Source organism: Mus musculus, chromosome 18 (genome assembly GCF_000001635.26).
Source record: "Mus musculus strain C57BL/6J chromosome 18, GRCm38.p6 C57BL/6J".
NCBI classification, from domain to species: domain Eukaryota; kingdom Metazoa; phylum Chordata; class Mammalia; order Rodentia; family Muridae; genus Mus; species Mus musculus.
Window position 1 is genome coordinate 13,875,706 of NC_000084.6, and position 27,909 is coordinate 13,903,614.

Here is a 27,909-nt window from a genome sequence, read left to right on the forward strand (position 1 = left end):
CGTTATCTGATCATTACACTGAGCGTGAACCTGCTTGCGATTACTTTACATTTTACAATTATTATTGTTACAGTGACTTTGGCTTTACCAGTAGCAATTTGGAATTTTAGTAGCTAGTGAGTTATAGCTCTTTATGTTCAGAGTAAAAGTGAAGGTGGAACTTTAATACCTTTTTTTTTTCAATTTTATATAAAGCTGCACCCACCAATCATAAAACTATTGTTATAACCACTATATAAGAATGTACACAGTGCTTCTCGTTTCTCTTTGGCAGGCATATAGTAACTGGCTATACTTCTCAGCATATCCATCCCCCTGGTATTTGAATTCTGATTTAAACAAAAAGAATGTCTTAATACAAGTCACTCAAAGGCCAATGGTAGAAAACACTCGTTCATTTGCTCATCCAGCAGGTTGCTTACTAAGTTCTGTGCTGGAAACTGTGAAGCTACAAAGATACATGTGACAAAGTCACTCACCTCAAGGCTCATGAGACCCCAGACTTTAGAACTGTCAACCATGCAATCCATGGGAAGTCACTCAAGAGAAACAGAAGGGGTTGTAGAACACGGATCTGCACCAGGTATATGTTCTGTACAGCATTACTCATGGCCATCAGAGGAGAAAGCAGCCTGCATGCACACTGATGAGGAAACGGTTGGAAAAATCAGGACACATACCCTCAGTGGACGATTATTTAGTCTTAAAACGGGGAGTCTCATTTAATGTACAATCTTTGTGAACACTAAGGACATTACTCTAAGTGAAATATGCCAGCATTAAGAGTCAAATCTCATAATACTTCCTCTTATGTGAGAGACATAGAGGAGTTGAGTTCACAGAGAAAGGAAACAGGATAGTGGTTTCCTGAGGCTAGGAGAAAGAAGCTGGAGAGCGGGTGCTTAATCTGTAGAGATTTAGTTCTACAAGATGAAAAGTGTCCTGGATGTGGACATAGGCAGGTCACAACCTGCAGGCCCAGCACTAGGGAAACTAAGGCAAGGTTGCTGGAAACTCAAGGTCACCCTGGGATATACAAAGTAAATTACAGGTCACTGTGAGCTATATCAAGGGACCCTTTCTCAGAAAACAAACAAGCTAACAAGCAAGTAAAAGAGTCACAGCGACCAGTTACAGCAGAAGCGTCTGTGTTCAGGACGGCTGAAGTGTACACCTCAAAACTAAGACGGTAGACTTCCAGGCCTTGTATACTTTGCCACAATTAGAGTTGTTCAAGTGAGCGATTAAACTATGAAATTAAACTATGCAAAGAAAGAGAACCAGCAGATCTTAAAGGGAAGCAAAGGAGATTTGAAGAAAGTAGATTCTATCAGGTTGGTAGGTGTGTACAGCTGCTTTGAGGGCTTTTAACATCCAGAGTCCCCAGCTCCACCCTGATGCTGTGAAGGACTGAAACCACCCAGGACCACTGCACACAAAAGAATCTTAGAGGCCAGGTTATGCCAGACACGCTCAGACTCTGCCAAAGGGGACAATCCAAGGACAAATGACAGGGATAGAGGCAGGCAGGAGGGTGGCATTGGCTAGGAGGCTTAGTGTGCATGTGACTGAAAGAAGACGCGGGCCCACTAGGCAGAGTAAGGAGCACAAGTGTCAGAGGTGGCAGGTCCCCAGATGGCCCAAGACAACCAAGCATGCCACTGAACTGATTTTGTAAGAAAGTTAAGTCGAAAAGGACTTCCCCGAATGACCATAGAGACCATTCTGGATGAAGCAAAAGCATACAAAAAACCAAACCAACCAAACAAACAAAAAAACACAGGTGGGAAAGGCCAGCAGGAAACGCATCTGGAGAGGGAGGTCACTGTCCTTCAGAAGGCTGGGGGCTGGGCTTCCATGGTAGTCTGTAGAAATACTTCTGCTGCTTCCAGGGAAACAGAAATAAACACTAATTTAAGTAAAGTCTAAGTTTTCCCAGTTAACTCACGGAAGATCTCTTCTGGAAGGGTTGAAAGGATGTCAACTTCAGTCAACTTTCTAATTTGCTTCTAGAGCTGGGCACGTAAACGTAACATAAACAATGAGCTTTGACACAGGTTTGAAAGAGCACCGTCCAGCCAGGAGCGAGTCTATCAGCCCCCGAAGGGCCAATCTGCTAGGAAAGGTCCTCTGACCACTAAACATGTGGCCACTGTCTCAGTCCTGCCTTCCCACCTTGGTGCTTTTAGGAGGAGATAGATAGAGTCCCACAATGTCACCTAGCCATTAAGTTTTAGAGGGAGAAGTCCTAAGCTTTAGAGGAAGAAGTCCTTCAGTGGAGAAGCCACCTCTTCTCTGCTTGCCTGTAGCTCAGCTGAGCCCCACGAGCCAAGAGGAAGGTCTCCTCCAATCCTCCTCCCCAAACGTAACAGCAGTGGCCCTGGTCCCTCACCTCCCCAAGACACATGCAACTTCTCAGAGACATTTTGCAAGTCACTGAGGGCATGTCTTCAAATTCCTCATCACTTTTCTAGTCACTGAGGCCGGACCTAGATCTCTAAAGAGCTGCAGCCTTGGAGACAGGAGGAGGTCCATAGCCCATAATAAAGGGTGCGGCTTTTTAACGGAAGCAGTTTTCACTGTAAAAGACTCAGCATAAGCTCCGAAAACACTGCTTGCACAGTCACCCACAGGCTTTCACACTCTTGAAAACAAAACATCTGTAGGTCACACTACCTTTGTGGCTATTCATAAAGCCGCCTCCTATAAATACAGAATTTAGATCAAAGCAAGACAGTGACTTGTACCACTCTCAGCACATGGCACCTCCATCATTGATAAGAATAATAGAATGGGTAAGCGACGGCTTCCTCTTTATTCCGTTCTTTGTTTTCTCAAAAAGTCGCTTGCTTTGTTTCACATTTAGTAGCTGTTATTGATGATAAGGTCCGGATCATACCACTGGAGAATTGTCTTTATTTCAGCCAAGCAGCAGTCTAAGAATGTGTCCATAGACTAGTACAAAATGTACAGCTTGCCCAACATGAATCACAGTGATAGGATTAGGCCCGAAGGGAGCTATGACAACTCTCTACAAGTAACTGAAAGGTGCAAATGGCAGCGAGGGAGAAGAATTATTTAAAGAGGTCCGAGGTGTATGTGAGGAGGGATTAAATTAAGCAAAGGAAAATTCAGGTTTTAGATCAAGAAAAGACTCCTAATGGCAATATGTTATAAGACTAGGTACCCAAGAAATGCATTGGAAGCCTAGAGGCTGGAGGGCATTTTAGCCGAAACTGGAACAAAACAGGAAATAGAAAACGAGGAGGAAAGGTCATATGGCCATAAAGGAGGGAGACTGACTCCCCAGCCCTCCTCTCTTATTTTTTTTTATGTCTATGGATTCAACCAAGGAAAAGAAGTTTCAGGGAGCCTTTCAAAAATGGCAAGAGAGATACAAGAAATGCAGGCCCTGTTTAGAACAAATGCCTACCTAGGGTTTCCTCCAGGGCACTCAGACATTGGTGTTAAAAACACCAACTATTATTCACATTTAAAGCAGCATAATAAAAGCAATAGCATCACTTCTGCAGCAATTAAGTTGAGCCAAGTGCCTTACCACGTGCTTCACTTATATCAAGTCCCAAAGGCTGTTGAGCTGGGGAAGCTGAAGGAAATGCATGCTACCGCGGGCTATATGCCATAGCATGGGTAGGCCTAGGAGAATGTCAACAGGCAGATCTGAACCCATGTGGTTAAGATTCACCATCTGCATCTCTATTCCTCGGAAGCTCCGTCAGTAAAGGGTTTTCCATGCAAGACTGAGGACTTGTGCTTGGTCTCACAATCAGTGTTTTAAAAGCTGAGGTGTGGTGGCATGTACTGAGTCCTAGCACTGGAGAGGTGGAGTTAGGTGGATCCCTGGGGTTCTCTGGGTACTTAATCCAGTCTACTCAGTGAACTCCAGGCCTCAGTGGGAGACACTGCTTCAAAAAGACCTGAGGAACAGTAGTCAGGCTAATATCTGGCCTCCACATGTACACACACCCATAGACACATGAGAGGGGGAAGGGGGAAGGGAGGGAGAGAGAGAATGGGGAGGGATGGAGAAAGCAAAAGAGAGGTAGAGGAGGCAATTAAATCTACGATAAGAAAAGTCTGTCTTCTCCCTGATCCAACTCAGTCTGGGTTCTCTAAAGGGCACCTGAGAGGCAGGTCGTTCCTCCCCAGGAGCAGGAGCAGACCAGGAGCTTATTTTAAATTGGCTCACTCTAGCTACGTGTCTCAGCCAAGTTTAGATTTGTAATTTAGCAGAAAAGAAACTTTTGAAGCAGCCCTTTGATTCAATTCTCATGACCCTGGCAAAATAAACCTTCTTAAGACTGAGTTATGGTATCAATTTGCTTCAATCCAATAAATACGTACACTGTTACATACTGGAGGGGCTAATATCTGGCTGGGATCAGACTGGGTCATTTCCAAAATGACTGGTAAAGATACTGTGGGCTCAGACTTCCAGGAGAAGCTGAAGTGAGTGGACAGAAAACAGAACTGCAGAGGCAGGGAGGCGGGGCCAGGGGTCTGGGCAAACTCGAAAGTCAGGACTATTCATTCTTTCCATGAGTTGCATAAAAAGGACTTGTTAAGTGCCTACCCTGTGCAGGCACTGGGGATGCCGCAGCCAGTTTCAGACTTTATGGAGCTCACAGCAGTCAGAAGACAAACAACAACCAAGAAGTTCAAAGCACACAACCATAGACGCACTTAAGACAGGGTTCTGGGACGACCGCCCAGAAGAAACAGCCATGAAACTACCATGGAGGGGAAACCCTGACTCCCAAGCAGACAGGCAGCATAAGAGGCCAACATGGATGGAACTCATCAGGACTAGGTGGGGCTCCTGTCAAGCACAGAGGACAGAGGGGGAGGGGCAGAGCAGAAGACACACAAAGGATGCTGACATTTATCCCAATGGCCTGCAGAGATGACTGCAAGACTGGTCCAGAGACTGCAAAGCAGAATGATAAACAACTGTCTTCTCAATTGGATGGTGCTGTGGGTTCAGATCACAGCACTACGTCTTATTTACGATGTGAACGTGTCTTGTCTTTGTGGATAGAATGGTAAAACCAAACACAACCTACACAAGTAAAACTGGTAGCTACCTCTCTTACTGTTGGTTGGTAGAAAGAAGCAAGCTATTTGGATAAGGAGACTAGCGTATGTGGGGGGAAGTAATAAAGTCTAAAAGGAAAGACGGAAAGTTGGCCAACTCAGCACAGGGTTCAGAAGGTGAGAAGAAAGGAAGAAAAACAGACAGGAGCTTGTTTCCCTCATGAAATCAACATCTCCATCAGATAAATACGCTTCAACCTATGGATCTGTTTTATAAAGTCCATAAGGACTAGGGGGATGGATCCGTGGCATAGTAGTGTGCCCCTGTAACCCAGGACTAGGGGTGGAGGATTGCCTGAGTTTGAGGATAGACCCTTGTCTCGATGAGACATAAAGTATAAGAATACATACATAGATTATATGCAAAGTTTATGGAATTTTATACATAGGATTGACCATTGTAGGTTGCATTATATGTGGGGGCCCTGAGGTGAACCCCCATGGGTCAAAAATGACTGTCATTTCATTTCTACTGAAGGCACAGTTTCCACAGACTGAAATGACCTATTATGAAAAGCTTCTGTCCAGGACACTTTGTGGAGCAAGGCTTTTCTCAGGCGCTTGCCTGTGAGTTGCCATCCTGGGGCGTGTGGATGGCATTATCAGTAGGGGAGATGGATCTCTAGAGATGGATGGTCGGGATAGCCTCAGTCTAGCCCACCGTCAGCCATGTCATAGCCCCTGAGCAAATTGAGTACAGGTCTTTTAGGACTAGGTCTTCCCTGTCTCACAAGCAAGGATGGTGAGATGAGCTTGAAATCTGGTTGCTCAATCTGTGTACACGCTCTGTCTGCTTATTCCTGAGGTACCCTGGACCCGCTGAAGCTAAGAGAAAGATTCTCTGCTCGATTTTATAATTTTATGCCATTTTCCATCCCTGTCAGGGTATACTCTGCAGTACACTGACTGAGCCCAATAGAAGGGCTTGTCTATTCCACGGGCGGCCCACCATCCTCATTTCTCTGGTCACAACACACATTCTGTTGTATCTGTCATGGGGTACTTAGACTCAAAACCCTGCTGCATCTGCCCAGGACTCAGATTGATAAAGGAAAGGGATTTATTTGCAGTTTTATCAAACCAGGGAGAAACACACTGAGCTTTCTCTCCGCTTCTCCTGTGGTAAAGCTGTAATGTTATAGAAAAGATGAAGTAGCAGCCATGACACATGCACAGGCTGTCAGATCTGTGAGACCTGCTTCCTAGAGGACAAGTTCTGCTCAGACTGACACCACAGCTCTAGCCTTTCCCTAACCCAGTACGGTGTTCGCAGGGTCGATGGTTCTAACAGTTTCCGCAGAAGAGGACAAGAACAGCTCTTCTCTGCCCAGGAAGCTACACTCTCTGCTCTCTCTCCACTTCCTCTCTCCTTCTCCTTCCCCTTCCCTTTCCCCTTTCCCTTCTCCTTCCCCTTCTCTTTCCCACACTCTCTCTCATTTCTCTCAAGTTTTAAAAGCCACACAATGAACTTCCCTGGCTGCTCTAGGTGCAGATCCTCTGGCCTTGCCTGTCAGAGGGACTCCATGTTACGTGCATAAAGAAAGCCAGCTCTTGCTCAGAGGCCTACAGACTAAAGTAATGCCCAGGCCTGAAGTCAAGAGCCAGAGCTTAAGACTCAGCCTCCCTTCTTCTCACAGAACTAAGGGATTGGGGGCTTTCTAGCAAACACCCTAAATTCTTATGTTTTCACTAGGGCTATAAAACCCTTAGTTAAGGAAAGCAACAACTAAAGGGATTGGCACACAATGAACCAAAGGTTTAGCCTTACGAAGACAGATAGACAATGTGTAAAGACTCCTTCTGGCCTCCATATTCTCTTCTCTCCTCTGCTCCCAGAACAGGAGAAGCAGGGAGTAACCTGAATGGCTTCTTGTTTCTTTCTTTGTAAACAGTAACAGCTTAAGGACCTAACTTTTCTGGGGTCTTACATTCATGTTGTCTAATTCTCCATAGCAACTATTGTATCCTTAAATGCATTCTCTCCTGATACTCGATAATGTTCCTCATTCTATTGGCCCATTCAAAGGTCATCTTTTAGCTTACTTAAATCAAAGATGTTTCCTTCTAAAACCAAAGATGTCTGAGCAGGTTAAAGCCACTTGGGAGGTTTAGATTATAGCATCAATTTCCTCTAAGTAACAGTTCATCTTATCTCTCTATAAATGTGCACTAAGCATTATTTATGGTCAAAGAAAAAGAGAACCTAAACTTTCATAGAGATGGTAAGGAAGGTGATGGATAATCACCAAGATAACGAAGGAGCAAGTTTGTTGATTCCGTGAACCCAGAGAAATAAGAGAACTGTGGTATGGTTCTTGGCTAGAATGTGCCCCACTGAAAGGCAGCAGACCTGCTGGGGCCTCAGTATGGCAGACAGAGATGGTAACTCAGGGTGAGTTAAAGTTGTTCTGAGCACCTGAGAACCATGAAGTAGACAGAGCAGGAGGAAGGAGCAAGGAGAGTGCTAAGAAGGAGCCTTGTCTCCTTTGAACATTCTCTGAACTTGAACTTGACTTGGAGACCCCTGCTAGGTAACCTGATGCAGCCACACGGTGAAGCGTCAGAAGTGGTCACTGAAACCTTCTCTTGTCTGTTTTGTAGCTACTGGCTTGGACAATTTTCAAAAATCCTCCAGTCAGATACTACTTTCGATTATAATAATACATTGTGACAAGTTTCACATCTCTTAATCAAAACTAAGGTAAGAACTGAATTCATTTGGCCCCAGGGAACAAAATATATTAATGCATCCAAGGTTACTAGGACAGTTAAACTTCCTTGCCTGGGACTGGCATATGGAAGCTAGTGATGTTATCCACCTTTAACACCAGTGATCAGGGTACATTAACAGTTATTCTAATTGATGAAAAAAAATAAGGTCAATGATTTTCCTAGTGCATATGTAAAACCTATTTCCTAAGCTACATTCTTTGCATTAACATATCACATTTGTAACCAGCAGAGCTATTTTTTCAAGTGTGTTTATATCCAGACTTGCTCTTGTTGGATGGATATTTAAATTGTAAGTAAGGTCTAGGCATGGTGATGTGCTTATATTCTTAGCACTTGGGAGGTTAGGCAGAAAGATTAGAAGTTCAAGCCCACCTTAAGCCACAAAGCAAGACTCCATCTTCAAAAATCCAAGTCAACGCAATTATCATTGTCATCAGCATCAGCGTGACCATCACCAACACCTCTCCTGAAAAGGTGTTTCCACCCCAGGACTGATATTTAGAACTCATACCCTGATTATGAACCTCCAGTTTCATGAAGTTTATAGGTTTCAACTCCTCCTCCAGGAAGGTCCTAACCACCTGTTCTGTAGACCTATGAAGATGGGATAACAGGAATAGGTATTTATCACCAATACATTTACTCTGCCATTTTGTTCCAGCATTTTCGATCTAAAAATGTTGAATATAAGCATTTTAACAAGTATTTTGCCAATACTGATGAATTTTTATCATAAGGAATTTCTGGGCTATATCCAACCAAGTTGATTAAATCCCTTCATCAAATGCTGATTGTAGAAAACTACTATTATGGGTTATTTTTCTCCCCTTTTCATCCTTATGTCACTGAAAGTATCTTCACTGGGATCAACTCATTCTTATTAAAATTACATAATAGTAAGATATTCATTTATCAATTTTGTTCAAATCAGGCATTCAGTAAGCTTTTAAGATTTCACCCAGGCTTGAGTTCCACAGTTCACACCTGCAGACCTTCACTATCTGAAAAGATTGCATTCTTCTCTTGGTTTGTTTCAGAACCAAAGTTTATGGGGCTCAATCAGCATTCTCTTTGAGTTTATTTTTATGCTGATTATTTCTTGCAGTAATTTTCATTATTAATTCAATGAAAGCCTGAAAGTTCCGTTTAATTTCAAAGTGACTCAAAGAATTACAGTTACATATTTCATGAGACAGAGCTAGAGAGGAAAATGGGGATGGAAGAAGCGCGTGGGTGGGTGAGTGGCCTTGCAGTTCTTTTCACCCTGGCTTACAAAAGGGCTGGAGGCAGTCCCTGTGTAGATGACTGATGGCCAGATGCGTCTCAGTTCCACTGCTGAAGTCATCCCAGAGTCCAGCGATTCTCATTCAGTGCTCCTGAATGTTAGCTTTAACAATGTCAAGGTAAAATGTACTCATACACACTCATGGGTTTAAACAGTTGATCACCAGTTGGTGGCACTGTAGAGTGACATGGAAGCATTAGGAGCTGAGTGTAACAGGAGGAAGCAGGTCAGAGGCGAGGGGAGAACCTTGGTGTGGTGGTGTGAATGAAAAAGCCCCTATAAACTCAGAGGGAGTGGCATTATAAGGGGGTGTGGCCTTGTTGAGGAAGTGTGTCACTGGAGGTGGGCTTTAAGGTTCCAATTACTCATACCAGGCCCAGTGTCACTCTCTCTTCTGGCTGCCTGCTAATCTGGATGCAGAACTCAGTTACCTCTCTAGGACAGGCTGCCTGAGTGATGCCATGTCTCTCACCATGATGACCTGAACCATAAATCTCTAACCTAGGCAAACCCCACAATCAAATGTTTTCCTCTATAAGAGTTGCCATGGTCATGGCATCTCTTCACAGAAGTAAAACCTAACTGAAACACTTGAGTCTTAGATAGCACTCTGCTTCCTATGCAGTCTCTGGTCTTCCAAGATATCGAGTGATCAGGAGTCCCAAACCTCACAGTATGATCACCATAGCGATGCCTCTCCTGCCATAAAAGATTGGATCACCCTGGAGTCAACAAATCCTCCCTTTTGAGTCAGGTGTTTTGCCCCAATCCACCCCCCACCCCATACCCCCCCTCCACACACACACAAACACAGTGACTAGTAAGGCAACTATTATCATATTGTTCCAAACAATTATACATCTGCTGAGAATGGCTCATTGCCTATGAATAAAAAGGCACTGGTATCTTTTCCAAAGATTACACAGAATAGAAAAATGGAGCTTCTACCAGCACAACACTGTGAGAGAAGAGAACGGTCTGATGTGAAGGAAAATGTAACAAAGTTCAATGCAGCCAACTCTGCAGGTATTTATGATACAGTTGTGGGCAAGAAGTTTGGAATAATGAAGAAATACTTGCACTCCGCCAGACATTCGATGTAAAATTCTTGGGACATTCTTCAGACTTGTTTTCAAAATGAAATAAGATGTTGTGTCTCGTGGATGGGAGACTTGCCATTTGAATATATTTACAACATCTTAAAGCCTGTTGTGGGACTTAACGGCTTGTTCCCTGGATTCTTCATCGTTGTTGTATATTTAACTTTATGTCTGTCAGGCACACAACTACCTCAGCATCATACTGTTCATCCAAGCATCAGAGAACACAGGGGAAGAAATGCTTCAACCCCAAAGGGGAAAAATTGGAAATAAAGAAGAAAAGGAGAAAGACTTAGAAGCCTTATCTGGGCTTTTGTTCAAAACAAAATCCGTATCCAACCTGTAAAATATTGCCAAAAATCTTGCTATAGTGCAAACATTCAGTCATGAAGCAACTGAAAAATTTATGGTGGGTTTCCTGCAGATTTGTGAGGCTACTGGAACCCACTGTGATAAAGCTAGCTTGGATATGACAGGCATTTGAAGAATCCTTTCTGTCATGTAAGGGAGTGTTTTGTAGAGGAGGAGCTTGGCAATTTCTTCCATCCTGGGCTGTGTGTGGTGTAACAAGGAAGGGAAACTGGAGGAGAACTTAACGGCACGACTGAAAGAAAAATGGGGTCACAGCAGCATTTTTGCTGCAACCCGATGATACTGTGGGCTGAGTAGTTCCAATGGACTAGACCTTGTGAGTGAGTCCAAATAAACAGACAGAGCCTCTCCACTTTGTTTTGCAGACCATGCAGGTGAACAATCACACAGGACTGGCAGGGTTTGTAACCAAGCTACCCAGTTATATGCTTAAGACAGCTAAGAGGAATGCCTAGACAGTAAGAAACACGGCTGACTTTCAAAATGTCCAGTCTTGTAAATATAGGTTGTCAAAATGTTCTGTTCTTAGAGATGGCTTCCTCTCTTCTCTCTCTCCCTCCCTCATCAGCCTGTTTAGCGTTCTGCACGGGGGCCAATGGGCTTTCCTGCCAGACGAATCTGAGAAGGGGAAGGGAGACAGGTCATAGGGCTGATGGACCAGGGTTGCCAGCCCTGCAGAGGCAGGAAGCCTGAGTCTCCAGGGGTGACCCTCTTTGCAGCTGTGCCCTTCCCCCTGACTCAGAAGCACCAGCACATGCAGCCATCCATGAAGTCAGAGTGAGGGAGGTGAGGAGCTGACAGCATCTGCTAAGAGCCAGCCAGGAAAGCCACTGTGATGGCAGAGACAGAAAAAGTTCAGCAATTCTTCACGGCCACCATGGGAAGAACACACTTTTAAGGAGCTACATTTCAAAAGTAAAATTTGAAAGCAGTGTTAGAGAAAATGGCCTGTCTCCTGTTAGCCCTGCCACTTAGGACACCCCACCTTTGGAACTGCTCAGCTAGCATAGAAAAGGCTCCGACTGCAGTAGGGATAACCAGCAGGCCAGCAGGACACAGTCCAGGGCTCCTTTCCATCTTTCCCCACTTCCTCCTGCTCCCTTCCCATCACACAGACAGAAACTGTGAGCTCTACATTCACCCTGAAGAGAGAAAATTATTAATTTAAGGCATATCAAAATATACTTTATAATGTATAAATATAATACCTAATATACTCCTGAGAGATATACTAAATTAATCCCACTGTAAAGGCCTTAATATTAATTGTTTCTCCTTGGGAAGAATTTGAAATCCCAGAAAAAGAAACTTGACTTATTTTGTTCCTGTACAACAGCAATACATACTCCTGGAACTTTTTAAACAACATCACTGTACTGCCGATTCTGTCCTGGCAAAGACGGACTTCCCTCAGAGTAGATAGGCATCTGAAGGGTGAAGGAAGTGTTTAGGTCCCATCTCGCTCAACATAGAAATGATGCATTACGGCTTTCTGCCTGGTTCAAGGAAGATTGTTGTCTTCTATGTCTTTGAAGAGGTTCTAACAGCACAAACTCAGACACATTTCCCCCATCTTAATTTTGTAGTCAGAGAATCCCAATTAGTGAGTATTTATCCTAAACTGAAAGCTTAATGGGATTGTATATTATCAATAGTAAGTGACCCAGTTATTTCAGAAGGTCTGAAATAAAGTAGCACACACATGCACACACATACACATTACACACACATACACACACACACACATTCACATATACATTCACACACATACATACATATACACATTCACACATATACACACATATGCACACACATACACACACATTACACACACATACACAAAAGCAAATACACATTCACACACACACATACATATTCACACAGACAGACAGACAGACAAACAGACAGAAATTTACACATCCACACACCACACATGCGCACACACTTTTGGAGCAAAGCCAAATACACTAATCTTCTACTTTCCTTATTCATTCAACCAGTAGCTGATCTGGGCTTTTAATTTTATTTTTGCTGTTTCAACTCAGGGCCTTACATACGCTAAGCAAGCTCTCAATTATCCAACTATCCCCCAACCCAGTAAGTTCACACCAGCACACTTCCCTTGCCTTCCTCATACCCCTAACCCAGCTGGCTTCTCATCTATAGAAAGAAAAAAGGTTGATTCTGAACATAAACAATAAGAATACTAATAAAAAAATAACAAAACCCCCAATCTACGTCTAGCTGGAATTTCTAAGTTAACCTCCGTGGTGGGCTGCCTGGAGACTGTACCTCTGTACCCTCCACGCTCTCAAGTGAAGAGAGCAGAAATCTTGGTGCCCAAAAGACCTCATGACCCAAATGTCCTGAAAGTGTGGACAGGTGTACATACCAAACTTTTGTGGTGAAAATAAGTAAAAGAAAGATAATTACTGCATTCCTCACAAGTCCAGAACAAGCTACTATCTGCACAACATATTAATGGGGAAAAAAGACACACAAAACATAAATAAAACTAGAGCCTCAATTATCTTGATCAACACTTTTCCTTGGCGACACGAAACAATAAAAAGCCAACAATGATTCAGGCCTCAAGAACGATGAGGAAAGAAGGAAGGAAGGAAATTAACATGACTTGACTTTCAAAATATTTTTCAGTGATGCCACAGTCTTCCATTAAAATTAATGCACTGGTACATTTCCCTACACCCACCATCCAGTTAAAGTACGAGATCCATCATAGCCGAATTTTGTGACAATGGATAAGTCTTCTCCAGTCTGTGTGCAAATTATGAAATAAGGAAAATGTGCTTCCATACCTCTGTCATTTGGAAAATGACACCTTTTAAGTCAATAACGCAATGCTTAGAGCGAACGGTGCCACAGCACAATATGACAGTGCAGCGATGCAAATGAGCACAAATGGAGAGACTCACTGCTCAAGTGCCCCAAACGCGCCCGCCAAGATTCTCTGCAACTTGGATTTTGAATAGCACTTAAAACTCTCAGGCCCCTACACAGCATCAGAGTTATTTCCATTTGAGATCCACCCCCCCCCCTTGGCCTGCTGTTCTTACTCCTTAGCAAATGCCAAAGAGAAAGAAGCAAGGAGGGCCGACAAAGAGGAGTCAAGCAAAGTTAAACCCCCACTCTCCAGCCATTTCTTCCCTTCCGGGGGTCTATTCTCTTATGGATTTGAAGAGATTTGTGCCACTAAGAGCCATCAATGCTAATGCAGGTAGTTATGCCCTAGGAGCCCCTACAGCCCATGCCCAAAGCAGCCCCCAGCCTGCTGGATGGCCCCCCATCCCAGCCTCCCTTGTGATCTAACTGAAGAGTGTCCTGCAATTTCATCCCTTAATTGAGATCCTAGCATATGGCAGGGTTCCAAGGCCCTTGCTTGGGTTGTTTATCTTTCAATACTTTCAAGTCACTGATGGACTAGGAGAGAAACCACAGCACGATTTAAAGGGAAAGCTGTCTGTTCACTGCTCTTCATTTGTGTTCTCTTTTTGTGTCTAAATCTCTGCCTCTCTTCCTCCATTCCAACAAATAACAAGTGGCTGTAACCACTGTCCCTCTGCAGACCTTTGTACCCCTGTGAATAGTTATAACAACTCCGTTATAAAGCAGCTCTTTTTTTTCTTTTCTTTTCTTTTTTTACAGTAGCTTGCCTTCCATTCTTTACAACTTGGTTCTTTTATTAGCTTTTGGTCATCTTTCTTTCTCCAAACTTTGAGTCTCTAAAAATCCGAAGGGAAAAAAAATAGAGCTCAACTGTAAGGAACTCGGACTGTGGAGGGGGAGGTTGGGAAATTTTCATTCTGAAATCAAGTGAAAGAGACCAGCTGCTGCTGTGACCATCATCTGCCTCACCACCTATAGCTCTTATAATCAAAGTGTTGCTGAGAAGAAAAAGTCACAAGGGAGAAGATGAGGCGCACAAGAAAGTGTGGCATTGTTTATAAATCAAGAACAAACTTACAACAGCTCAGTGGTCGAATGATTGTCTCAAATGTATAAGGCACCAGGACCAATTCCCATCACTTAAAACAAATCTTGAAAGAAGAGGACTATTGGGTAAATGTTAGCAGATGATGGGAAGCCTGGACAGACAAAGACCTCATAAAGTACTCCACAGCATTCTATACTGCTTTAATGGACTCAGCATTCCTTAGCACGACTGTGGCCCTTGGCCCATGACCCCAGCTACAGCAGGTTTTGTGTAAAAGAACCTTGTGGAGTGTTTATTTTTGACTGGGCTCTGTATGAATGATTTAGACTTCATTCAAAAACAAATGCACTCTGCTGCTCTTGAACTTAACAGGCAACAACAACAAACTTCACAATGGATAGGCAGCAGAATTTCCTGCTTGATAAGCAGCCAAGGGAAAGAACCACGATGAGAATGATGGACAACGCGGCTCTGCGCGAGAAGCACACATTTTCTACAAAACCAAGGCTCTATGTAGTTGTGATGTGGAACTGAAGCAAAGCCCTGATGATTGACATGTATATGAATACCGTGATGAGGAATGTAAATAGAAAATGTTCCAGATGCAAGTGTTTTAACTTCACATCATAGAAAATAATGAATACCGAATAATGTAATTCAAGGTATTTCTATCTTGGGGTTCTAATGACTAACCACTTGAGCTCTGCTTTTGTGGTTTATAATGTCACCAGAACTCTCCATGGAATTATATATAGGATAAATGATAGGCAATGTTGGATTACAAGGCTATCAGGCTACAATACATAAAGTAAGTACCTAACATAGGCTTATAAATTATAAGCTTTTATGGCCTAGCATTTTACAGCATAATGTCGCAAACTGCAGTGATACAATATATTGATAAAGGATATGATATCACATTAAGTTTCAAGAGAATGTCCCTGGCACTACATTAGGGCCAAGTTATTTCACAGACTCACAGGCTCGGCGCTGGAGGGCTCCTCAGAGGACATAGTTGGTGGTCCTTCAGCCTCCACCCTCATGCCTGTTCGACACCCATGACAGATGGCCATCCTGCCTGCAACACATCCAGCGCTGCACACAGCAGTCGGAATGGGAGGGGACCTTCTGTGTGTACACAGGCAATGTGGCCCTAATACTAGAAACATACACAAAGGTTGAATGTTCACACTATGACACTCTTCAATACACATACACACATTTCAGTTTTTTTAAATACAAATTGCTAAGGATTGTAAGAAAGGAAAAGATGGAAGAGCTCCAAACTTCCTTGTGTCCCTTCCTTTGCTCTTACAATACAATAACCATTACCCAGTCTGTATGTCCTTTTTTTCTATAAACTGTATTTATTTGTGTTTAGAAGCTTCCTGCTTAGTTACTATTAACAAAGAAATATATAATAAAGCTTCTTAAAGGTTAAAAATTAGTTATAAATGTTGGAAAGTTGGCCTAGTAGCATATTTACAGACTTTTAGTTAACATGTATTCCTTTGGAAATTAATTATATTACATTTACACAAGCATTGACGTTCCCAAGTCTCACAGTAGTGAACACTTCAACCTTTACTGCCTATCCCCAAGGTTGAAAGGCATGTGATTTCTACAGATAGAAACCATCTGGCTTGCGCATCTTTACCTAACCCCACACCTAGAAAGTCCCTCGGACTACCTCATCTACAGTTCCAGGCTTCTTAGAACGAGGAAAACAAAGGAGGAAGGGCAAAGAATCTCAAGCAATGGAGAGGATTTCTCCACTAAACCCTGACAGAGCTTCATTTGTGCCTGCCCAGCTCTCCCATGTGAATCAAAACAAAAGTAAACCAGAGTGTCTTCTTGAGAAGGAGAGCCTTCTGGGGACAGAGTTCTTTCCATCCAGTGACTCCAAGAAGTGATCCAGGAATGGAAATCAACTAACACTTTGTCCATAGGTGCTGCTTTAACTTCTCCTATGCCCTACCCTTTCCCTGACACCATCACCTCGAAGTCTTCATACTACTTGTTTCTATTTCACGGTTATGAACAAAGGACCTGGCACTGAAGAACTAAGTATACAACATGTATAGATACACAGAGCGATATCCACACCAACACACATACACACACACCAACACACACATACACACACTCCAACACACACACATACACACATACCAACACACACATCAACCCATACACACACACATACATACACACACACCAATACACAAACACACACGCATGCATGTTAGTGTACCGCAGCCACTCATCTCTGATCCTAGGGTATGAACTAGTCTTCATGGTCCATTACCCACCACATATTTCCATGGGAAACTAAGAATAGAGTCATGAAAAGAAAAGATTAAAAAAAATCATTCTAAGAACCTAGAACATTGTTTATGTAGACCTACTTTGGCTTGGTTATTGCCATTCAATAGAAATACTAATTACTAATGAGAAAGTGAGGGATGTTCCCTTCGTTCTTGGACATAGAGGATCAAGTGTGGGGAGTTTCAACTTTCTATAGGAAGGAAGCCTTTTTTCTGTGGCCAGGTTTGTGGTTTAGTAGGAGAAGCATTCATTTGCTATGCAGAAGGTCCCCGAAATCAGCCACCATCCCCGCAACATCCCTGTGGCTTCTAAACTGACAATAGCCTTGAGATGCTTAACTGCCATTACTTTTTGAAGGCCCCTCGTGTGGGGAGCATATTGCCCCCTGCCCCCATCACTAGATGGGCAAGAACGCTCAGGGAGTAGAGTAACATTTCAAATCACACAAGCACTAGGAAGAGGAAGTAGAAAGCATGCTCAGGCATCTGACTGCCCTTCAACTCCTACAACATGCAGTGTTACTGAGCAAATACCATGAGAGGTCCCGGGAGTGCACGGGGACTCTGGGGGCAGCAGGGAGTGTCCGGAACAAAGCGTGTGGTCAGAGGAGCAGAGGCAGACACCTGGGTATGAACATCTATGAGATGCTGCTGAACTGAAACCCACAAGACAACAGGATTCCTCTCCTCCGCTGGGCAAAGACTTGGTAAAGATTTAAAATCAACCTTTCTACCCTTCCTTGGAGGACTTTTTTAAGAACCTCTTTTGGGGACTAATATACCAAAAGTTTCTGGAAAAAAATCCCTGCAAACTTCATCATTTTTAGGGCATAGATTAAGGGTGGATTTGTGAACAAAGAACACCCTTGAATACTTTTATTACAAGTCCTCTTTCGCTAATACTTAGAGCAACTTTTCTTGATGGTACTGACTGAGCTTGCAGCTAGCCAAAGCCAGCCAAGAATGCAAAGCCAGGGAAACAGTTGGGTGTCCAGGTGACTGACCAGGAGAAGGGCTGTCCTCTGAGAGGGAGAAGAGCAGAAGTCTGCAGATTAAAGCCACAGGGAGGCCAGACAGTGTGGGACCAGGACATCAGACTAGCAGTGACAGAGCAAGGTTCATGCTGCACATTCACAGGGGAGCCTTTGGGGAGACAAAGCCTGGTCCCGAAATCACATTGTCCAGTTGGTAGAAACAGGAGTTCTGTAGGGGTGAGCTTTATCATACCCCTGGCCCAAACGCAGATGTGACAGAGTCTGGGCTCACACTCACGGTGGGGTAAGACAGGACATGAGGGGCAACAAGGACAAGCCCAGAATGCTATTCCATTCCTATGTGGTGAAACAACACAAGAATCATTTTGAAAAGGCTATTCAGAGCCCTAAATAGAAAAAAAATTTAAATCATGTAAGAGTGCCACACTTAGCATAGAAATATTTAGAAAAAAATTATTGATATTCTCTCCCTGCCTTTTACCAGGGACACCTGCCAATAAGAAAAACAAAACTTGAAAATCCACCAAGATTAAAATGCTTCCCTGTAACAAAGAAATCAAAGACCACAGAAGATTGTCAGTGGAAGGCACCACACAGAGTACAGATAAAAAGGGCCTTAAATTTTTTTTTAGGGTCCCCAATCCAAGTGTTCCCCTGGACACTCACAAGTGCTTAAGCACAAAACATCCCACTCAAATGCATTAAGTGCCCAGAGAATGACTGTAACCGCAGTCAGCCTGCATTGTGCTAAAAGGCAGCTGGTACCTCTGTGTAAGGAACAGGGCAAACGCTCCATCCACTGAAAGGACTGTGGAAATCTCACAGGAAGGCTAGCCTGAGCTCCTAACATGCATCAGACATCACTACTCTGCAGGATCTGTTCCCTTCGTGGAGTCTACTTTGAACCTGTGCCTCCTCCTGTCCTCAGAAGATGAACACCTGGCTACTCGGTTAACACACATTACCCAGGCAGGCTTTCTCTGTTCTAAACTTAACCCTTGAAGTTACCAGTACTTGGCAATAATGGCCACCTGAGTCTAATTCAAGAGCTCAGCCTGGTCTACCGTCCAGCACAGGCTAATTCACACCTGAGGCCAGTCTCTAATTACTGGGCCACAATAAATACCCCATATAAACCTTCACAGGGGTACGCTGTTGCATCAACAAGAACATTAGCTGGAAACATCAACTGCACTCTTCCAAGTTTATGTGTCTGCACTGAGAACAATTAATTCACTATCATAATGTCTCACTAGAAAGCGTTTGAGAACAAGACAGTTGGGAAAACTATTCAATAGCGGAACATGACCTTAAACTTAAAAAAATAAAACAAAACAATACAATACATTACTAAAATCGTTGTGTCTAGAACAAATTTGGCTAATCTTAAAGACATCTGAAACATTTTAACTTCAAAAAAAAAAATCTACTCTCTCCTACCATAGTTTACCACAGTATAAAATATTATAATTTGCCAAATTCCAAAACAGTTAGTGTTTTAATCCCAGGCCACTTTTAAACTAAATCAGTTTTTTTTTTTTAAATTGATGGCTGCAGACAAGCCTACGAATGTAGCCACACCTAAAAAACAAGCCAAGACCATTTTTCCCTCCCCCCAAAAATTCATGAGTAGCCACAGCTGGAACTGTTTTACCCTGGCCAGCAAGCTCTGTGAGAATGCTCCCTTGTCTTTGTCTGTGGAGCTGGAAGACGCTGGACACGGAGGTAGGGTTCAGTCCCAGGAGGACCCTGGGTAAACATGAGCTCCAGCCCCCAGCCCCCTCCTGATAGGGTCAGGTGACATGGTGTCAAAAGACAGCCAAGGAAAGATCTAGAAGGAGCACACACAAGGAGGATATTTTTCTTTCCCTTTTCCAGTGATAATAAAGAGCAGAGATGGACTAGAGGTTTCCTTACTCACTTAATATGAGAGAGCCCCCTCCTCCAGCCCCTGCATTTCTCACCTTGAGCGTGCAGGCTGTGAATGTGTGTGTTCTGTTTGTTAGCTCACGCGGAGCCCACTACCTCATTATGTTCCACACCCACCATTAGAACATTCATGAACCGAAATCTTGCATGTCCTCTAAACTGTGCAAGTGGCCTGACTCTCTTGAAATTCAACAGCAACAAAAATAAGGGTATGTCACTACTAAATGTTATGAAATGTATTTAATCAGAAAACAGCTCAAAATGTTCACGGAGTCCCAGCAAGCTAAGAAGAGAGGGGACTTGGGGCTGGTAGACAATAAAAAAGGAACTGGAGTGTCCTAGGAATAAAGAGAGACTTCAACAAAGTAGCACAAGTTGGCAAGGAAGATGGCAACAGCCCAAGTTATGAAAGGGGGAGTGTACAAAGTGTGACAGGCAGATGTAATAAAAGGGAAGCGCCATAAAAGAGAGAGCAAGAGGGGAGAGAGAGGAGAGAGAGCAAGAGAGGAGAGAGAGAGGAGAGAGAGAGGAAGAAATATGTCCAAAGAATGGAGACAGGTACGGTGGGAGCATTAAAAAGAAAACAACACAGAAGTGATGACGTGCCTAAAACCTGAAAGCAACTTTCTGCATGTAAACAAAAGTGGCTTCCAGAGAGCGAGAAGACAGTGGTGAATGTATGTGTGTGCATGCGAACATACACGCACACACGTGCGCGAGCACACACACACACACACACACACAAGCACACGCGCAGCATCAGGCTTCTGACTATTTCAAAAGCCACATCTAAAATTTCATTAAAAAGAGCCCAGCTGCTTCCTTCCCTGACTTTGTCTTTAAGGACTTAGCTAAGCTGAAGGAGTGGCCAGAAAAAGAAGGGGGAAAAAAAAAACACTTCAACCCATCTCTCTCAAATTCTTTTATTTCAGCAATGCATTAAGCAATCTCCCTGCAGAGTTATTCTCTTCTTCCTGGTGTGGATAAAGCTCCCCCTGGGGAGCTCTGTAATTTCCAGCTTCTCCGAATTCAGGTATTAGTAAAGACCGCTTGGGGACACGCAACAATATAACTCTACATTTTCAGGCATTCGGAGAGAACCCCCTAAGGGTCCCAAGTTCAAATTTCTGAAATGTAGGCATTGTAAAAGGAACCTCGGGGGACTCCAGCAATAGAAATCTGCTGAATTCAAAGCATTTCCTAAGCCCTGGCAGGAGCCTTTGCTCCCACTGGAGGCTTTTTATAAAACATGTGTTGCTGACATGTTGACAGATTGCTCAGTGAAGTGTTAGGTGCATACACAGGCTGGCCATTTAGGGGGACATCAGTTTACCCTTCATCTCTACCTGAAGCACCATGTTTTATACATTACCCGAGGACAGGCAAAAAACAGACACTTTCCAACAAAGTATAGTATCACTTGGCAAAAGACAAGCCACCTCTCACACACACCTCTATCCACCTCCTAGGATGGAAGATGGATTCTACAGTTATACTTCACTCATGAGCATTCACACATACACACACACACACACACACACACACACACACACACACACACTCACACTCACACACACTCACATGCACTGAGGCAGGGATGGAATCTCCCCAAATCACAAAAAGGTCAGAAAATGAATTAAGTGTACAGTGCAGGGCCTGGGCTGAAAATTGCCTCCATGTATCAGGCCTGCCACCCTTCTGCTACGGAGGCCAGAGCTCCGAGGGTATAAGGAGCAAAGGAATTTTCTAATGACAGCTGACTGTTGGGAGGTAATCTGATCAAAGGCCGATATTAAATCCAACTTCTGCTCATATCAGGGTATTAGTGATGTACGACTTAATAACCCAGCCGCTCCAAAAGTGCTGCCGTGGCAACAGGATGGAAATTGGGATAATAATGTATTCATGGTGCTGGCGACCTGGGGCTGCAGTGCGTGCTCTCAGGGGAGGGCACTTCACCCTGAGCCAGACGTGTCTGGGCAAAATCACTTCACAAAGGACAGGAGTGGAATACTGAAGAGCTCTGGTGCTGATGAGAGCGTCGATAAGGGGAAGAGTGCGATGGAGAGAAGGGAGGGAAGGAAAAACATTTTCAGCAGAAGAGCGTGAGTGGTGCTTCTCTGAAAACCTGATGGGGCTCAAGAAGCTCTCGGCGACAAGCACTAGCAAAATGGGTAATTATTAAATGAACATAGAGCTACCTCCTCAGCAAAGGGCTGGAGGAAGAAGGAAGGCAACGGATGTGACAAGATCGGCCTCAACCGGCTGCCATCCCTACCTACCTGCACAGGGAGGACCACTCTACCACCAGGAAGGCCCATTCCTCCTCTCCACCTCAACTCATGGCCATGCTCAGGCTACCATGTTATTCTCACAGACAGAGAAAGACGCTTGCCAAAAGGGAAGAAAGGTCATGCATGCATCAGTGACAGACAGACTACACATCGCTCCCTAAGACAGTATAATCCATAGTGCTCCTCCCCTGGGAATCTAAGTCGGGGAGCAAAGCACCAGATGTGGAGAGAGGGAGGTTCAGACATCTCCAGGAACCGACTCCCTAACAGGCCATCCAAGCCCACAGGGCCAGACCACTACACCAGACATAGGACATCACTAGAGGGACTTAGCAGGTAGTATGTTCCTACAAATTTACATATGTAATTTGCATATGTAATTTACATACACATATAATAATTAAAGAGTAAGATACCATGAATTTGAGAAGGCACAGAACAGGACACATCAATTGGAGGGAGGAAAGAGAGGGAAAATAATACTGTACTCATAAAATTAACTAAAAATGAAAATATGGACAAAAAGGGGAGCTTTAGGCAGCTGAAAGGGGGACTAGGAAATTTAATGAGGTGGAAAGGGGGTGAGAGAAGACACTGTGGCGTGGCCCAGGGGCACCGCATCGGTTAGACACAGTGCCCACCTAGGCTAATGTAACCCAGGATCTCTGGCTCCCTGGACTGAGGAAATGAAAGCACATCCAAGAGTGATTTCAATTCCAAATAGCTTTTACAAATTACATCATAGGGGACTTTCACTGGCTGAAGGCATCTTTAGAATATCATAGGAGATTCCAAAAGAAAACTGATGGACCAGGAAGCGTGTACTTTTGGGAAGAGTCTTAGAAAATGTGCTCCCCTCTTCTTGCTTCCAATACTTTCTTTGCTGTAAGGAAAGGGCTTCTCTCTGCAACCAATACAGAATATCCTCAAAGAACAAAGAGACCAAACATAAGCAATGGAACTTGGTTGAAACGTGGTGGCAGGCATCACTCCTGGGGACCGGCGGCTTCTCTTCTGAGGAAAGTGACTCCCGGTAATCATTCTGACATGCCGAGCCCAGCAGATGCTAATTTCTTATTCTTGCAGTGCCTGATGCCAACAACGTACACATTGTACTCTTAAGCGCTCTTCCTGCCTTTCCTAGTATTACAGATAATTTTCTAGTTGCAGAGTGTACTTATTACAAGACTGTCAGAGGAGTTTTTGTTTCAACAACACGTTAACTTTACTGCACTTATAAAAAACATTATGTGTCCCCTGTGATTCTGTGTGTTTAAGAGCAGCGAAATGTTATTGATCCCGGTGTGACAAATCAAGAGTTAGGTAATGTCTACAAAACTCAATTTTCTGCAAGACATAAAAACCCTTTTTATGAAACCCCTCCTTGAGAAATTCAGGAGAAATTCCAGGCAAGAAAAGAAAAAAGAAAAAAAAAACAAAACTAGAGAGTATAAAGACCAGTCAGCATGCCTTCTCAGTGCCGTTCAACTCTAGTGACAGGCATGTGACTGCAGAGGCCAAGTTGAACAGTATTTACTTTCACTATCGTCAGGACAATAAATAAATAATAAATAAACCTGCATGAAATTTATAGAATTGTTCTTGCCCAACTAGACTTCTTCAGACAGTGCACACAAACAGTTTTACTATGACAGCTCAGTTTCGCACCCAGAGGCCCAAGACCACCTTGTATCTATTTGGATCCATCTCCAATGGCCTCTCGCAGAAAGTGTCCGAGCCTGAAGCTCCCCAGGCTAAAAACAAGTCCTCCTGAGTCTCATCTTATTCTCAGCAATTTACCCTCTTCTCAAAAGAGGAGAAAAAAAAAACCCAAAAAGCAAAAAAACAAAACAAAACAAAACAAAAAAACAAAAAACAAAACAAAACCAAGAAATAAATCTCTTTGCCACTGGTAATCTGGCTGTGACTATGCCCCGCTCATTTGCATCCTTAGAAATTCCAGAACTTCACATACATGTGTGGACTACCCGCCCCCCAAACACACACACTGTTCATGGGAAGAACTGCTTCTGTGTTTCATTAACAAGCAAGTGGGATGGCTTTCGATGTGAACAATACGGAGCTTAAGTTCTTGCAAAGATAAATGTGTGACAACTGCCACTGTACTGCCACAGAATATTAGAAGAGTCATTTCTCATCATTTCCCCTGCAAACTTGCATCTCTAACAGGGCTGGCCTTCTGTCTGCCTCCATTCTCAGCTCTCCTGTTGGGAAATCCGCTTTCGAGGGCTGTTGGCAGCTCCCTCTTTCTCTCCTCTTCCTTCCTACCTTTCTCCTTTTCCTCCACTGCATCCATCATTATCAGCTGCATTAGAACACTTAAAAAAAAAAAAAGCTTAAAAAAAAAAAAGAAAGAAAGAAAGAAATCATTTGATTTTCATTGCCCTGGAGAGAATTAAATACCCCCAAGGAGAAAGTCTGGTACATTCTCTGCACACATTTACATGCAGCCAGTGAAGTAAACATTTCCATAATTGCTCACTTCAGAACACGTTACCCAGTTCCTAGGTACAATAACTGTCAGGAGTCAATGAGGAATAAAGAATTTTCCTGAATCCTTCCACATAACCTGACTAGCATTAATAACTGCACAGTTGTACATAAGTTAAGAAATGGATTACCGCCACACATCAGCCTTGCTTTGAGCACTGAAGTCACCTGTGTCTTGTTCTGCCATTAAGAAAATAAATGGGTTTTTTTTTTTGGTTTTGGTTACAACTTAAGGCCATTGATAATAAAAGCATTTACCTTCCTTCCACTTAGAATAAAAGGCTATAGCCTAAACTATAGCCTTTTTTTTTAACCTTGGAAATTACAGCAACAACATATGGCTTCCATTTACTTCCAATTTTACTCGTACTGTGAAGTTCTTTGGTGAAGTTGTCTTCTGTTGCTAAATGACAGAATGAATGATGAAATTCAGTTGCTATGCTAGAAAAACAAAAAACAAACCGTGGTGCTTAGTCCCTAAGGAAAACTGGACTTTGCTTATGAATCATCCTACCAGCAATCTTGAAAATCTTAAATAAAAGTCTTTATGTCCTAAAGAGCATTGTGAATAAACACGATTTTCTTTCAAACTGCTGGCAGACAGGATTCTCTTCCTACTCCAGTCCTCTGGAAGTCAAGGTTAGAGAGCATGCCACCAGCACTGAGTGATTATTTGAACAGACCTTGCCTTGTGTGAGAGACATCAATGAGGCGGCGAGCAAGAGAGCTGCTCTGTTTTTATTGCTTGCTTGCAGGGCTCCTCATATTGCTGAAGCTACAACGAAGAGCTTGGAAAGCACATAATAAAAGCAAGCCCATTGGCCCGGATAGCATTAGTCATTTTTCTACAAAATGAAAATGTACACACGTTGTTATCAGATAAATCCTATGAGCATCTTCCATCTTTCCTAACCAACAGAATCCCCCACTCACTCCCCAACTCTCTGGTGAGGCTGAAGAGACTTTCGGGTGACTTCAGATAATCATTATCTAATTAGGCTGTGACAAGGTCTGAGTCAACAAAACATAAATTCAAAATTGGGACAGAGAGATTATTATTTTTAATTTTTAAAATGTGGCCAGCTACACAATCAACTTCTGCAGACAATAAAGTGTGCGGTTCTACGCGTTATAAACTATTTATGATGTGTTCAAGGAAGTTTTTTACCCTGGCAGAAAATATCCTTTTAATAAGCCCTTTTTACTATAACTTGCTATTATTGGGCTCTTCTTTATGGTTGTTTTCATATTTTCGGCATAAATATAGTGCAGAAAAAGACAAAAGACAAGCTGCATATAGCTGAAATGTTATACAGTTTGTTAAAATGATGAATAAAATTAAAACTGCCTGTCAAAGCAAAATGAAAAGCAATTTTGTTTGCAATTTTCATAGCAGCAATGGAAAAGCAGCCAAATTCATGAACGGCATGCTGTCTGCAGTTTATAAGCATCTGCAGTAACAGAGAGAGTACTTGGATGAGTAAAGATACCAAGATGAACTGTACCTTAGAATTCACAACACCCTGGCCAAGACACTGATCTTCTTAGGAAGGGCCAATTCCAACCTTGTTCTTTGTCCCTCAGAACTTACCTAAGAGTTCCTACCAGACCACTGAGATAGCTAGGAATGCCTCAGAAAGCTGGTATATCATTCTGCATTGAAATTTCATCAATCAGGCCAAGCATTAACACCTGTGAAATATGCATTCCATGCTCTTATTCCTAGGCCCCTTGCTGAGAATCCAGAGAACCAACAAAAACTGCTTAGACAGCAGGGTGCTACTATCCTGCTTCCTAACAGGCCTCAACTAGACAGAGGCTGCTCCTAAGAGCAGTGTACAGAGTGCCTCAGTAGGCCATATTCTTGAATAAAAAGATGGGTGGTTGCATGAATGGATGGATGGATAGATGGATTCTTTGCTATTAGTGTAGTCTATTTTGCTAATAAATGTCCAAATCTGATTCAGATGAAATATAAAGCTTCTAGATGTCTCAGGGGGAAAGTACGGTAGGAACATTAGACACCCAATAAAGCTATTAGGTTTGCCCAACTGCCAGGGCACTACTGAAGAATCCTATCACGACATTACTCAACAATAAGCCAACAAGATGGTAGGCAGGATGGCTCGGCAGGTAAAGGTGCTTGCTGTTCAAGCCTGACGGTCCAAGGCAGATATCCACAACTCAAGGTAGAAAGAGAAGACTAACTCTCCACAACTGACCTTGGACTTCCACACACCCACTCCCTGGTATGCACTTGCCTTACTAACATGCACATCAGACACACCACCACCACCATGACGATGATGATAATGATGATGAACGTTTTAAAAAAGTAAGATACACTCTTTCACATTCAATTATAAATAATGAGTCAGGAAAAATATCTTTGAGGCGACTACCTACCAGTCACAGCACCTTCTCCATTTCAGCATCTTATGAAAAGTGAAAATACACAAAAGTACAAATATTTGACTAATGTGACTAATTATACATTCACTTTTAAATACTATTCATTAAACTAGACAGAATAAATGCATGATCCATTAAGTGCTTCAGCTAGGGAAAGTATCCCCACCCCTCAGAAGTATGTCTGGATGTGGACATCTTAGTCTATTCCCGGGTATTGTAAAGGGCACTAGAAATTAATCCCACTAGCAGTTGGATTAAGCTCAGGCATGTAAAAGTAGATTGAAGATTTGATCTTGAGATAATACAGGATCACAACTGCCACTTATTAATTCCAAGATGGCTGGGTCCCCTTGTGTGGAGTTAGTTAAAATAGAAGCTCCTTCTCCCACCAGGAGAAACACGGGTCAGCTTTCTGGCTTTTGCCTTCAAATACCCAAGGATCCTTGAGTCAACAGATGCCAACACTCCTGCAGACAATTCAACTCTCAGTGGACGCCAGCCACCCTGCAGCCTAAGCCCTAAGCATGCTGCAGTCACTACTAGTTCTGAGTGTAGAACTAGAATTTCCCTATATCAACTGTACAGAAAAATTGGAAACTTGGGCCTTGCAGAAGGAAACCATTAGTATCTCTTCTAGATGCAACAACGAACTGGAAGATGCTTGATTCGTAGCATTATTTTAATCCCAGTTCTTCAGAAGTTGTAGTCCATCTACCTCAAAAAAAAAAAAAAAAAAAAAAAAAAAACAACACATCAAAACTTCTTATGGAACAACAAAGGATGCAGTGCCTGACAGTATTTGATACATAAGCGGTGCCTGCTTAGGACTTATGGAAATAAAGAATAGAAGGAAGACAGGGAAACCGAACAGAGTTAAGGAT

General features: G+C 43.1%; 1 protein-coding gene across 4 annotated transcripts in view; it reads right to left on the reverse strand.

The window, feature by feature from the left end:
- The window catches only part of Zfp521 (zinc finger protein 521), a 285,737-nt gene that overhangs the window by 188,693 nt on the left and 69,135 nt on the right, over positions 1 to 27,909 (reverse strand). Inside the window, exon 1 of one of the 4 annotated variants that reach the window (XM_006525820.4) lies at positions 480 to 27,781. The exons of the other annotated variants lie outside the window; for them this stretch is intronic. The gene's annotated coding sequence lies outside the window, so the exon portion shown is untranslated. Of the gene's footprint in view, positions 1 to 479; positions 27,782 to 27,909 lie in introns of those variants that run through there. 4 annotated transcript variants of the gene reach the window in all.